Source organism: Arachis stenosperma, chromosome 10 (assembly GCF_014773155.1).
Source record: "Arachis stenosperma cultivar V10309 chromosome 10, arast.V10309.gnm1.PFL2, whole genome shotgun sequence".
Lineage (NCBI taxonomy): Eukaryota > Viridiplantae > Streptophyta > Magnoliopsida > Fabales > Fabaceae > Arachis > Arachis stenosperma.
The window spans coordinates 69,411,914-69,426,204 of NC_080386.1; the positions used below are offsets into that span (position 1 = coordinate 69,411,914).

General features: G+C 41.5%; 1 non-coding gene across 1 annotated transcript; it reads left to right on the forward strand.

Annotated features, from left to right (window-relative positions):
• The first annotated feature begins 10,574 nt into the window (after positions 1 to 10,574).
• On the forward strand, positions 10,575 to 10,678 carry LOC130959225 (small nucleolar RNA R71). The gene has a single exon (XR_009078318.1). It is a non-coding gene; the product is annotated as a small nucleolar RNA R71 (small nucleolar RNA).
• Positions 10,679 to 14,291: the final 3,613 nt, after the last annotated feature.

Consider the following 14,291-nt stretch of genomic DNA (forward strand, 5'->3'; position numbering starts at 1 on the left):
CAGTCTAACCTCTACTATACAAGCTCTCGTCTCCCAGGTTGGATCATCAAATACCTCCAATAATTAGCCTGCAAGCTCCAATACACTTCCTTCTCAACCTTTACCCAACCCCAAAGGAGGAATCAATGCTATTTCTTTGAGGTCTGAGACTACACTGAAAGAGAGGAGTCATGAGGAGCCAAGCTCAAAGGAAGACAATCCAGTTGAAGACATTGTTGAGGTAGAGGAAGTTGAGGAAGAGGATGCAGTACAAGATGTGGTTGAAGAAGAAACAGCTCAGCCAAGGAATGAAGCAACCAGTGACGCAGAAGCTGCAGGTGGTGCCATTCCTATCCCATTTTCACACCTTGCTAGGAAGCCCAGAAAGCAGATGGAGCTAGACCCCAAAATGGTAGAAATATTCAAAAAGGTTGAGGTAACAATTCCCCTTTTTGATGTCATTCAGCAAGTACCTAAATATGCTAAGTTTCTAAAAGAATTGTGCATGCATAAAGATAAAATAAATGAATTAGAAACTATTCCTCTAGGTAGTTCTATTTCTACTTTAATGGGTGCCATACCGAAAAAATGTGGGGATCCGGGTCCATGCACGGTTACTTATAATATTAATGGTGTACAATTTTCTGACTGTATGTGTAATTTAGGCATGTGTGTGAGTATTATGCCATTATCTGTATATGATGCTTTGAGGCTCCCTCCCTTAAAAAGGTTGGCAACACATTTTGTTTTGGCAGATAAGAGCATTATCTCAGTGGCTGGAATTGCTGAGGACGTACTAGTGAGCATTAAGGGGCTAACATTTCCTATTGACTTCTACATTTTGGAGATGACCCCTAATGAATCAGGAAGACCATCATCCATCCTGCTTGGAAGGCCATTTCTGAATACTTCAAGGTTCAAATTGGATGCCTTCTCAGGAAATTACACTTTTGAGATAGATGGCAGAACAGTGAGCTTTAACCTGGATAAAGCTATGAAGCACCCACCGGAAGATCACTCCATCTTCTAGTGTGACATTATTGATGAGGCTGTGGCTGAAGATCACCAAGAAGAGGTTGAAGAGACGCTTATGGAGCAAGAGGCAAGTGTGGGGACACCCCCTGAGCTTACTGAAGATACCTTACCACCACAAATAGCTCTAGATGATCAAGAGCCTCACGATGAGCAGAAAATGGAGTTGAAGCCCCTTCCACCCCACCTCAAGTATGCTTACCTTGAGGATAATCGGAAGCTCCCAGTCATTATTGCAAGGGAATTCACATCCCAACAAGAGGAGCAGTTGCTTGGTGTGTTGAGACGACACAAGAAGGCCATTGGATGGAGCTTGACGGATATAATAGGCATCAGCCCTCAAGTTTGTGAGCACCGGATATTTCTAGAAGAGGGAACAAGGCCTGTCCGTCGGCCTCAACGGCGGCTAAACCCCACCAATTTAGAGGTTGTCAAGAAGGAAGTGACCAGATTGCTAGAGGCTGACATCATCTATCCAATCTCGGATAGTGAATAGGTCAGCCCAGTACAGGTGGTTCTAAAGAAATTTGGAGTCACAACAGTGAAGAATGAGCATAGAGAGCTCATTGCAACTAGAGTTCAGAACACTTGGAGGGTATACATTGATTACAGGTGTCTCAACCAAGCTACCCACAAGGATCACTACCCCTTGCCCTTTATCGATCAGATGCTTGATCGCATGTCAGGTAAATCACACTACTATTTTCTAGATGGTTACACTGGCTATTTTCATATTCTTATAGCTCCTGAAGATTAGGAGAAAACTACTTTTACATGTCCCTTCGGAACGTATGCATATAAGAGGATGCCTTTTGGCTTATGTAATGCACCGGCAACGTTCCAAAGCTGCATGATGAGTATTTTTTCAAATCTTCATGAGAACTGTATGAAAGTTTTTATGGATGACTTTAGTGTGTATGGTGATTCTTTTAGCCTTTGCTTGGATAATTTATCTAGAGTGTTAGATAGGTGTGCTAGTTCAAACCTTGTATTGAATTTTGAAAAATGTCATTTTATGGTCCAACAAGGTATTGTTCTAGAACATGTTGTTTCTAATACTAGTATTTCAGTTGATCCAGCAAAGGTAGACGTTATTTCTGGTTTACCTTACCCTTCCTCTGTGAGGGAAGTCCGTTTGTTTCTTGGTCACGCAGGTTTCTACCGGTGATTTATCTAGGACTTTAATAAGGTAGCCCTACCTTTATCCCAACTGTTGCAGAAGGATGTTGAGTTTGAGCTGAATGCGGCTGCAAGGAGGCGTTTAATAAGCTGAAGGCCGCCTTGACCCAAGCCCCTATCGTGAGAGGGCCTGACTGGAGTCAACCATTTGAGATAATGTGTGACGCCTTCAACTACGTAGTAAGAGTGGTGCTGGCTCAACGCGAAGGTAAGGACCCTTTTATTATTGCCTATACATCTAAGACCTTAGACGCTGCTCAGTCTAATTACACTACCACTGAAAAAGAGCTTCTGGCTATTGTTTTTGCTCTGGATAAATTCCGAGCCTACTTACTTGGTACTAAGGTGGTAGTGTACTTAGACCATGCAGCTCTAAAATATTTATTAGCTAAGAAAGAGTCCAAACTAAGGGTCATACGCTGGATATTATTGCTGCAAGAATTTGATTTAGAAATTAAGGATAGGAGTGGTTCACAGAATTTAGTGGCAGACTGGTGCACGAAATTGTGATCATCAATGGCGCCATCAACATGGTACGCTCATTGCAATCTCAACTCTTTATCACAACTCCGCACAACTAACCAGCAAGTGCACTGGGTCGTCCAAGTAATAAACCTTACGCGAGTAAGGGTCGATCCCACGGAGATTGTTGGTATGAAGCAAGCTATGGTCACCTTGTAAATCTTAGTCAGGCAGACTCAAATGGGTATAGATGATATATGAATAAAACATAAAGATAAAGATAGAGATACTTATGTATATCATTGGTGAGAGCTTCAGATAAGCGTATGAAGATGCTGTCCCTTCCGTCTCTCTGCTTTCCTACTGTCTTCATCCAATCCTTCTTACTCCTTTCCATGGCAAGCTTATGCAAGGGTTTCACCGTTGTCAGTGGCTACCTCCCATCCTCTCATTGGAAATGTTCAACGCACCCTGTCACGGCACAGCTATCCATCTGTCGGTTCTCAATCAGGCTGGAATAGAATCCAGTGATTCTTTTGCGTCTGTCACTAACGCCCCGCATTCAGGAGTTTGAAGCACGTCACAGTCATTCAATCATTGAATCCTACTCAGAATACCACAGACAAGGTTAGACCTTCCGGATTCTCTTGAATGCCGCCATCAGTTCTTGCCTATACCACGAAGACTCTGATCTCATGGAATGGCTGGCTCGTTTGTCAGGCGAGCACTCGGTTGTCAGGTGATCAACCATGCATCATGTATCAGGAATCCAAGAGATATTCACCCAATCTAAGGTAGAACGGAGGTGGTTGTCAGTCACACGTTCATAGGTGAGAATGATGATGAGTGTCACGGATCATCACATTCATCAAGTTGAAGAACAAGTGATATCTTGGACAAAGAACAAGCGGAATTGAATAGAAGAACAATAGTAATTGCATTAATACTCGAGGTAAAGCAGAGCTCCACACCTTAATCTATGGTGTGTAGAAACTCCACCTTTGAAAATACATAAGAACAAGGTCTAGGCATGGCCGAATGGCCAGCCTCCCAAAGTGATCAAAAGATCTAAAGAACAAAAGATTCCAAAGATCAGAAGATTCTCTCTAGATCAGATGATTAAAATACAATAGTAAAAGGTCCTAAATATAGAAAACTAGTAGCCTAGGGTGTACAGAGATGAGTAAATGACATAAAAATCCACTTCCGGGCCCACTTGGTGTGTGCTTGGGCTGAGCAATGAAGCATTTTCGTGTAGAGACTCTTCTTGGAGTTAAACGCCAGCTTTTATGCCAGTTTGGGCGTTTAACTCCCATTTAGGTGCCAGTTCCGGCGTTTAACGCTGGGAATTCTGAGGGTGACTTTGAACGCCAGTTTGGGCCATCAAATCTTGGGCAAAATATGGACTATCATATATTGTTGGAAAGCCCAGGATGTCTACTTTCCAACGCCGTTGAGAGCGCGCCAATTGGGCTTCTGTAGCTCCAGAAAATCCACTTCGAGTGCAGGGAGGTCAGAATCCAACAGCATCTGCAGTCCTTTTCAGTCTCTGGATCAGATTTTTGCTCAGGTCCCTCAATTTCAGCCAGAAAATACCTGAAATCACAGAAAAACACACAAACTCATAGTAAAGTCCAGAAAAGTGAATTTTAACTAAGAACTAATAAAAATATACTAAAAACTCAACTCAAACTACTAAAAACATACTAAAAACAATGCCAAAAAGCGTACAAATTATCCGCTCATCACAACACCAAACTTAAATTGTTGCTTGTCCCCAAGCAACTGAAAATCAAATAAGATAAAAAGAAGAGAATATGCAATGAACTCCAAAAACATCTATGAAGATCAGTATTAATTAGATGAGCGGGGCTTTTAGCTTTTTGCCTCTGAATAGTTTTGGCATCTCACTCTATCCTTTGAAATTTAGAATGATTGGCTTCTTTAGGAACTCAGAATCCAGATAGTGTTATTGATTCTCCTAGTTAAGTATGATGATTCTTGAACACAGCTACTTATTGTGTCTTGGCTGTGGCCCAAAGCACTCTGTCTTCCAGTATTACCACCAGATACATACATGCCACAGACACATAATTGGGTGAACCTTTTCAAATTGTGACTCAGCTTTGCTAGAGTCCCCAATTAGAGGTGTCCAGGGTTCTTAAGCACACTCTTTTTGCCTTGGATCACAACTTTATTTCTTTCTTTCTTTTTTTCGTTTTCTTTTCTCCTTTTTTTTTCGTTTTTCTCTTTTTTTTTTTTTTGTATTCACTGCTTTTTCTTGCTTCAAGAATCATTTTTATGATTTTTCAGATCCTCAGTAACATGTCTCCTTTTTCATCATTCTTTCAAGAGCCAACATTCATGAACCACAAATTCAAAAGACATATGCACTGTTTAAGCATACATTAAGAAATCAAAAGTGTTGCCACCACATCAAAATAATTAATCTGTTATAAAATTCAAAATTCATGCAATTCTTCTCCTTTTCAATTAAGAACATTGTTAATTTAAGAAAGGTGATGGATTCATACGACATTCATAACTTTTAGGCATAGACACTAAGATACTAATGATCATAAGACACAAACATGGACAAACATAAAGCATAAATTTTCGAAAAACAAGAAAATAAAGAACAAGGAGATTAAAGAACGGGTCCACCTTAGTGATGGCGGCTTGTTCTTCCTTTTGAAGGTCTTATGGAGTGCTTGAGCTCCTCAATGTCTCTTCCTTGTCTTTGTTGCTCCTCTCTCATGATTCTTTGATCTTCTCTAATTTCATGGAGGAGAATGGAGTGTTCTTGGTGCTCCACCCTTAGTTGTCCCATGTTGGAACTCAATTCTCCTAGGGAGGTGTTAATTTGCTCCCAATAGTCTTGTTGAGGAAAGTGCATCCCTTGAGGCATCTCAGGGATCTCATGATGAGAGGGGTCTCTTGTTTGCTCCATCCTTTTCTTAGTGATGGGCTTGTCCTCATCAATAAGGATGTCTCCTTCTATGTCCACTCCAACTGAATAACAGAGGTGAAAAATGAGATGAGGAAAGGCTAACCTTGCTAAGGTAGAGGACTTGTCCGCCACCTTATAGAGTTCTTAGGCTATAACCTCATGAACTTCCACTTCTTCTCCAATCATGATGCTATGAATCATGATGGCCCGGTCTAGAATAACTTCAGACCGGTTGCTAGTGGGAATGATTGAGTGTTGGATAAACTCCAACCATCCTCTAGCCACGGGCTTGAGGTCATGCCTTCTCAGTTGAACCGGCTTCCCTCTTGAATCTCTCTTCCATTGGGCGCCCTCTTCACAAATGTCAGTGAGCACTTGGTCCAACCTTTGATCAAAGTTGACCCTTCTAGTGTAAGGATGTTCATCTCCTTGCATCATGGGCAAGTTGAATGCCAACCTTACATTTTCTGGACTAAAATCCAAGTATTTCCCCCGAACCATAGTAAGCCAATTCTTTGGATCCGAGTTCACACTTTGATCATGGCTCTTGGTGATCCATGCATTGGCATAGAACTCTTGAACCATTAAGATTCCGACTTGTTGAATGGGGTTGGTGAGAACTTCCCAACCTCTTCTTCTAATCTCATGTCGGATCTCCGGATATTCACTCTTTTTGAGTGAAAAAGGGACCTCAGGGATCACCTTCTTCAAGGCCACAACTTCATAGAAGTGGTCTTGATGCACCCTTGAGATGAATCTCTCCATCTCCCATGACTCGGAGGTGGAAGCTTTTGCCTTCCCTTTCCTCTTTCTAGAGGTTTCTCCGGCCTTGGATGCCATAAATGGTTATTGAAAAACAAAAAGCAATGCTTTTACCACACCAAACTTAAAAGGTTTGCTCGTCCTCGAGCAAAAGAAGAAAGAAGAGAGTAGAAGAAGAAGAAATGAGGAAGAAGGGAATGGCTTTGTGTTCGGCCAAAGAGGGGGAGAAGTGGTGTTTAGGTTGTGTGAAAATGAAGGAGTGAAGAAGGGTTTATATAGGAGAGGGCAGGGGTAGGGTTCGGCCATTTTGGGTGGGTTTGGGAGGGAAAGTGGTTTGAATTTGAATGGTGAGGTAGGTGGGGTTTTATGAAGGATGGATGTGAGTGGTGAAGAGAAAGATGGGATTTGATAGGTGAAGGGTTTTTGGGGAAGAGGTGTTGAGGTGATTGGTGAATGGGTGAAGAAGAGAGAGAGTGGTGGGGTTGGTGGGGATCCTGTGGGGTCCACAGATCCTGAGGTGTCAAGGAAAAGTCATCCCTGCACCAAATGGCATGCAAAAACACGTTTTGAGCCAATTCTAGCGTTAAACGCCGGGCTGGTGCCCATTTCTGGCGTTTAACGCCAGGTTCTTGCCCTTTCCTGGCGTTTAACGCCAGTCTGGTGCCCCTTTCTGGCGTTAAACGCCTAGAATGGTGCCAGACTGGGCGTTAAACGCCCACCTGCTAGCCTCACTGGCGTTTAAACGCCAGTAGGTTCTTCCTCCAGGGTGTGCTGTTTTTCTTCCTGTTTTTCATTCTGTTTTTGCTTTTTCAATTGATTTTGTGACTTCTTATGATCATCAACCTACAAAAAACATAAAATAACAAAGAAAAAAATAGATAAAATATAACATTGGGTTGCCTCCCAACAAGCGCTTCTTTAATGTCAGTAGCTTGACAGAGGGCTCTCATGGAGCCTCACAGATACTCAGAGCAATGTTGGAACCTCCCAACACCAAACTTAGAGTTTGAATGCGGGGGTTCAACACCAAACTTAGAGTTTGGTTGTGGCCTCCCAACACCAAACTTAGAGTTTGACTGTGGGGGCTCTGTTTGACTCTGCTTTGAGAGAAGCTCTTCATGCTTCCTCTCCATGGTGACAGAGGGGTATCCTTGAGCCTTAAACACAAAGGATTCTTCATTCATTTGAATGATCAGTTCACCTTTGTCAACATCAATTACAGCCTTTGCTGTGGCTAGGAAGGGTCTGCCAAGGATGATAGATTCATCCATGCATTTCCCAGTCTCTAGGACTATGAAATCAGTAGGGATGTAATGGTCTTCAATCTTCACCAAAACATCCTCTACAAGTCCATAAGCTTGTTTTCTTGAATTGTCTGTCATCTCTAATGAGATTCTTGCAGCTTGCACCTCAAAGATCCCTAGCTTCTCCATTACAGAGAGAGGCATGAGGTTTACACTTGACCCTAAGTCACACAGAGCCTTCTTGAAGGTCATGGTGCCTATGGCACAAGGTATGGAAAACTTCCCAGGATCTTGTCTCTTTTGAGGTAATTTCTGCCTAGACAAGTCATCCAGTTCTTTGGTGATCAAAGGAGGTTTGTTCTCCCAAGTCTCATTTCCAAATAACTTGTCATTTAGCTTCATGATTGCTCCAAGGTATTTAGCAACTTGCTCTTCAGTGACATACTCATCCTCTTCAGAGGAGGAATACTCATCAGAGCTCATGAAAGGCAGAAGTAAGTCCAATGGAATCTCTTTGGTCTCATTTTGAGCCTCAGTTTCCCATGGTTCCTCATTAGGGAACTCATTGGAGGTCAGTGCACGCCCATTGAGGTCTCCCTCAGTGGCGTTCACTTCCTCTCCCTCCTCTCCAAATTCGGCCATGTTGATGGCCTTTCACTCTCCTTTTGGATTTTCTTCTGTATTGCTTGGAAGAGTACTAGGAGGGAGTTCAGTAACTCTCTTGCTCAGCTGTCCCACTTGTGCCTCCAAATTCCTAATGGAGGACCTTGTTTCAGTCATGAAGCTTTGAGTGGTTTTGATTAGATCAGAGACCATGGTTGCTAAGTCAGAGTTGTTCTGCTTAGAGCTCTCTGTCTGTTGCTGAGAAGATGATGGAAAAGGCTTGCCATTGCTAAACCTGTTTCTTCCACCATTATTGTTGTTGAAACCTTGTTGAGGTCTCTCTTGATTCTTCCATGAGAAATTTGGGTGATTTCTCCATGAAGAATTATAGGTGTTTGATGAGCGGATAATTTGTACCCTTTTTGGCATTGTTTTTAGTATGTTTTTGGTAGTTTTAGTTGAGTTCTTAGTATATTTTTATTAGTTTTTAGTTAAAATTCACTTTTCTGGACTTTACTATGAGTTTGTGTGTTTTTCTATGATTTCAGGTATTTTCTGGCTGAAATTGAGGGACCTGAGCAAAAATCGGATTCAGAGACTGAAAAGGACTGCTGATGCTGTTGGATTTTGACCTCCCTGCACTCGAAGTGGATTTTCTGGAGCTACAGAAGCCCAATTGGCGCGCTCTCAACGGCGTTGGAAAGTAGACATCCTGGGCTTTCCAGCAATATATGATAGTCCATACTTTTCCCAAGATTTGATGGCCCAAACCGGCGTTCAAAGTCACCCTCAGAAATCCCAGCGTTAAACGCCGGAACTGGCACCTAAATGGGAGTTAAACGCCCAAACTGGCATAAAAGCTGGCGTTTAACTCCAAGAAGAGTCTCTACACGAAAATGCTTCATTGCTCAGCCCAAGCACACACCAAGTGGGCCCGGAAGTAGATTTTTATGTCATTTACTCATCTCTGTACACCCTAGGCTACTAGTTTTCTATATATAGGACCTTTTACTATTGTATTTTCATCTTGGTTCTTCTGGTTCCCTCTCTGGGGCCGAAACCAATGATCACTCTTGTTCTTATGTATTTTCAATGGTGGAGCTTCTACACACCATAGATTAAGGTGTGGAGCTCTGCTGTACCTCGAGTATTAATGCAATTACTATTGTTCTTCTATTCAATTCTGCTTGTTCTTGTTCCAAGATATCACTTGTTCTTCAACTTGATGAATGTGATGATCCGTGACACTCATCATCATTTTCACTTATGAACAAAGTGACTGACAACCACTTCTGTTCTACAAGCAACAAGGCTCTAGTGTTTATCTCTTGGATTCTTTAACCGGAATCTTCGTGGTATAGGCGAGAACTGATGGCGGCATTCAAGAGAATCTGGAAGGTCTAACCTTGTCTGTGGTATTCTGAGTAGGATTCAATGATTGAATGACTGTGACGTGCTTCAAACTCCTAGCAGGCGGGGCGTTAGTGACAGACGCAAAAGAATCGTTGGATTCTATTCCGGCCTGACCGAGAACCGACAGCTGATTAGCCATATGCTGTGACAGAGCATAGGAACATTTTCACTGAGAGGATGGGAGGTAGCCACTGACAACAGTGAAACCCTACATGAGCTTGCCATGGAAAGGAGTAAGAAGGATTGGATGAAGATAGTAGGAAAGCAGAGAGACGGAAGGGAAGGCATCTTCATACGCTTATCTGAAGCTCTCACTAATGAATTGCATAAGTATCTCTATCTTTATCTTTATGTTTTATTCATCATCTATACCCATTTGAGTCTACCTGACTGAGATTTACAAGGTGACCATAGCTTGCTTCATACCAACAATCTCCGTGGGATCGACCCTTACTCACGTAAGGTATTACTTGGACGACCCAGTGCACTTGCTGGTTAGTTGTGCAAAGTTGTGTAGTGAATCACAATTTCGCGCACCAGTGTTTCCATAGGGTTCTCCTAGGTAATTCACCTCTTCCATTGAAGGGTTCTCAAGCTCATAAGCTTCTTCTTCAGATGAAGCATCCTTAGTACTGTTTGGTGCATTTTGCATTCCAGACAGACTTTGAGAAATTAAATTGACTTGTTGAGTCAATATCTTGTTCTGAGCCAGAATGGCATTCAGAGTATCAATCTCAAGAACTTCTTTCTTCTGACTTGTCCCATTGTTCACAGGATTCCTTTCAGAAGTGTACATGAATTGGTTATTTGCAACCATTTCAATTAGCTCTTGAGCTTCTGTAGGCGTCTTCTTCAAATGAAGAGATCCTCCAGCCGAGCTATCCAATGACATCTTGGACAGTTCAGAGAGACCATCATAGAAAATACCTATGATGCTCCATTCAGAAAGCATGTCAGATGGACATTTTCTGATTAATTGTTTGTATCTTTCCCAAGCTTCATAGAGGGATTCTCCTTCCTTCTGTCTGAAGGTTTGGACTTCCACTCTAAGCTTACTCAATTTTTGAGGTGGAAAGAACTTTGCCAAGAAGGCATTGACTAGCTTTTCCCATGAGTCTAGGCTTTCTTTAGGTTGTGAGTCCAACCATGTCCTAGCTCTGTCTCTTACAGCAAAAGGGAATAGCATAAGTCTGTAGACCTCAGGGTCAACCCCATTAGTCTTGACAGTGTCACAGATTTGCAAGAATTCAGCTAAAAACTGATAAGGATCTTCCAATGGAAGTCCATGGAACTTGCAATTCTGTTGCATTAGAGAAACTAATTGAGGCTTAAGTTCAAAGTTGTTTGCTCCAATGGCAGGGATAGAGATGCTTCTCCCATAAAAGTCGGGAGTAGGTGCAGTAAAGTCACCCAGCACCTTCCTTGCATTGTTTGCATTGTTGTTGTTTTCGGCTGCCATGTCTTCTTCTTCTTTGAAGATTTCTGTTAGGTCCTCTACAGAGAGTTGTGCCTTAGCTTCTCTTAGCTTTCGCTTCAAGGTCCTTTCAAGTTCAGGGTCAGCTTCAACAAGAATGCCTTTGTCTCTGTTCCTGCTCATATGAAAGAGAAGAGAACAAGAAAATATGGAATCCTCTATGTCACAGTATAGAGATTCCTTGAGGTGTCAGAGGAACAGAAAAATAGAAGGAAGAGGTAGAAGAATTCGAACTTAATCAGATAGAGTTCGAATTGTGCATTGAGAAGGAGTAGTACTCCACAAATAGAAGGATGTGAGAAGAGGGAAAGAAATTTTCGAAAATTAAGTAAAAGATTTTAAAAACATTTTGAAAAATTGATTGATAATTTTCGAAAACTAAAAGTGGGAAAGAAATCAAGTGATTTTGGAAAAAGATTTTGAAAAATATATGATTGAAAACTATTTTTGAAAAAGATGTGATTAAAAAGGTATGATTTGAAAACAATTTTAAAAAGATTTGATTTTAAAATTAATGACTTGGCTAACAAGAAAAGATATGATTCAAACATTAAACCTTTCTCAACAGAAAAGGCAAGATACTTGAAATGTTCAATCAAATCATTAATTGTTAGCAAGTATCTTTGAAAAAAGGAAAGAAATCGATTTTGAAAACATTTGATTGAAAAGATTTGATTTGAAAAAGATTTGATTTTGAAAAACTTTGAAAACTTGAAAAAAATTGATTTTGAAAACAAAATCCTCCCCCTTGTGCTATCATGGCGTTAAACGCCCAGAATGGTGCACATTCTGGCGTTTAACGCCCAATGCACTACCTTTTTGGGCGTTAAACGCCCAACCAGGCACCCTGGCTGGCGTTTAAACGCCAGTCTGTCCTTCTTCACTGGGCGTTTTGAACGCCCAGCTTTTTCTGTGTAATTCCTCTGCTGCATGTTCTGAATCTTCAGTTCCCTGTACTATTGACTTGAAAATAGAACCAAGATCAAATAAACAATGCATGAAAGACACCAAACTTAAATTTAGACATTAGACTCAAACAAGAAACATAAAATATTTTTTTTGGTTTTTATGGTTTTGTAATTTTTTTTTTGTGCTTTTTCAAAAATTATATGAAAATAGAAAATAAAGGTTTTATAATTCTTAATTTGAATTCCAGGAATCATTGCAATGCTAGTCTAAGACTCCGGTCCAGGAATTAGACATGGCTTCACAGCCAGCCAAGCTTTCAAAGAAAGCTTCGGTCCAAAACACTAGACATGGCCAATGGCCAGCCAAGCCTTAGCAGATCATTGCTCCAATAGCAAGATTGATAGAAATCAACAAGCTCTTGTGATGATTAGTTGAAACCTCGGTCCAATAAGATTAGACATGGCTTCTCAGCCAGCCAGATTTCAACAGATCATCATGAAACACTAGAATTCATTCTTGAGAACTCTGAAGAAAAATAATACCTAATCTAAGCAACAAGATGAACCGTCAGTTGTCCATACTCGAAACAATCCCCGGCAACGGCGCCAAAAACTTGGTGCACGAAATTGTGATCATCAATGGTGCCATCAACATGGTACGCTCATTGCAATCTCAACTCTTTATCACAACTCCGCACAACTAACCAGCAAGTGCACTGGGTCGTCCAAGTAATAAACCTTACGCGAGTAAGGGTCGATCCCACGGAGATTGTTGGTATGAAGCAAGCTATGGTCACCTTGTAAATCTTAGTCAGGCAGACTCAAATGGGTATAGATGATATATGAATAAAACATAAAAATAAAGATAGAGATACTTATGTATATCATTGGTGAGAGCTTCAGATAAGCGTATGAAGATGCTGTCCCTTCTGTCTCTCTGCTTTCCTACTGTCTTCATCCAATCCTTCTTACTCCTTTCCATGGCAAGCTTATGCAAGGGTTTCACCGTTGTCAGTGGCTACCTCCCATCCTCTCATTGGAAATGTTCAACGCACCCTGTCACGGCACGACTATCCATCTGTCGATTCTCAATCAGGCCGGAATAGAATCCAGTGATTCTTTTGCATCTGTCACTAACGCCCCGCCTTCAGGAGTTTGAAGCACGTCACAGTCATTCAATCATTGAATCCTACTCAGAATACCACAGACAAGGTTAGACCTTCCGGATTCTCTTGAATGCCGCCATCAGTTCTTGCCTATACCACGAAGACTCTGATCTCATGGAATGGCTGGCTCGTTTGTCAGGCGAGCACTCGGTTGTCAGGCGATCAACCATGCATCATGTATCAGGAATCCAAGAGATATTCACCCAATCTAAGGTAGAACGGAGGTGGTTGTCAGTCACACGTTCATAGGTGAGAATGATGATGAGTGTCACGGATCATCACATTCATCAAGTTGAAGAACAAGTGATATCTTGGACAAAGAACAAGCGGAATTGAATAGAAGAACAATAGTAATTGCATTAATACTCGAGGTACAGCAGAGCTCCACACCTTAATCTATGGTGTGTAGAAACTCCACCGTTGAAAATACATAAGAACAAGGTCTAGGCATGGCCGAATGGCCAGCCTCCCAAAGTGATCAAAAGATCTAAAGAACAAAAGATTCCAAAGATCAGAAGATTCTCTCTAGATCAGATGATTAAAATACAATAGTAAAAGGTCCTATATATAGAAAACTAGTAGCCTAGGGTGTACAGAGATGAGTAAATGACATAAAAATCCACTTCCGGGCCCACTTGGTGTGTGCTTGGGCTGAGCAATGAATCATTTTCGTGTAGAGACTCTTCTTGGAGTTAAACGCCAGCTTTTATGCCAGTTTGGGCGTTTAACTCCCATTTAGGTGCCAGTTCCGGCGTTTAACGCTGGGAATTCTGAGGGTGACTTTGAACGCCGGTTTGGGCCATCAAATCTTGGGCAAAGTATGGACTATCATATATTTCTGGAAAGCCCAGGATGTCTACTTTCCAACGCCGTTGAGAGCGCGCCAATTGGGCTTCTGTAGCTCCAGAAAATTCACTTCGAGTGCAGGGAGGTCAGAATCCAACAGCATCTGCAGTCCTTTTCAGTCTCTGGATCAAATTTTTGCTCAGGTCCCTCAATTTTAGCCAGAAAATACCTGAAATCACAGAAAAACACACAAACTCATAGTAAAGTCCAGAAAAGTGAATTTTAACTAAAAACTAATAAAAATATACTAAAAACTCAACTCAAACTACTAAA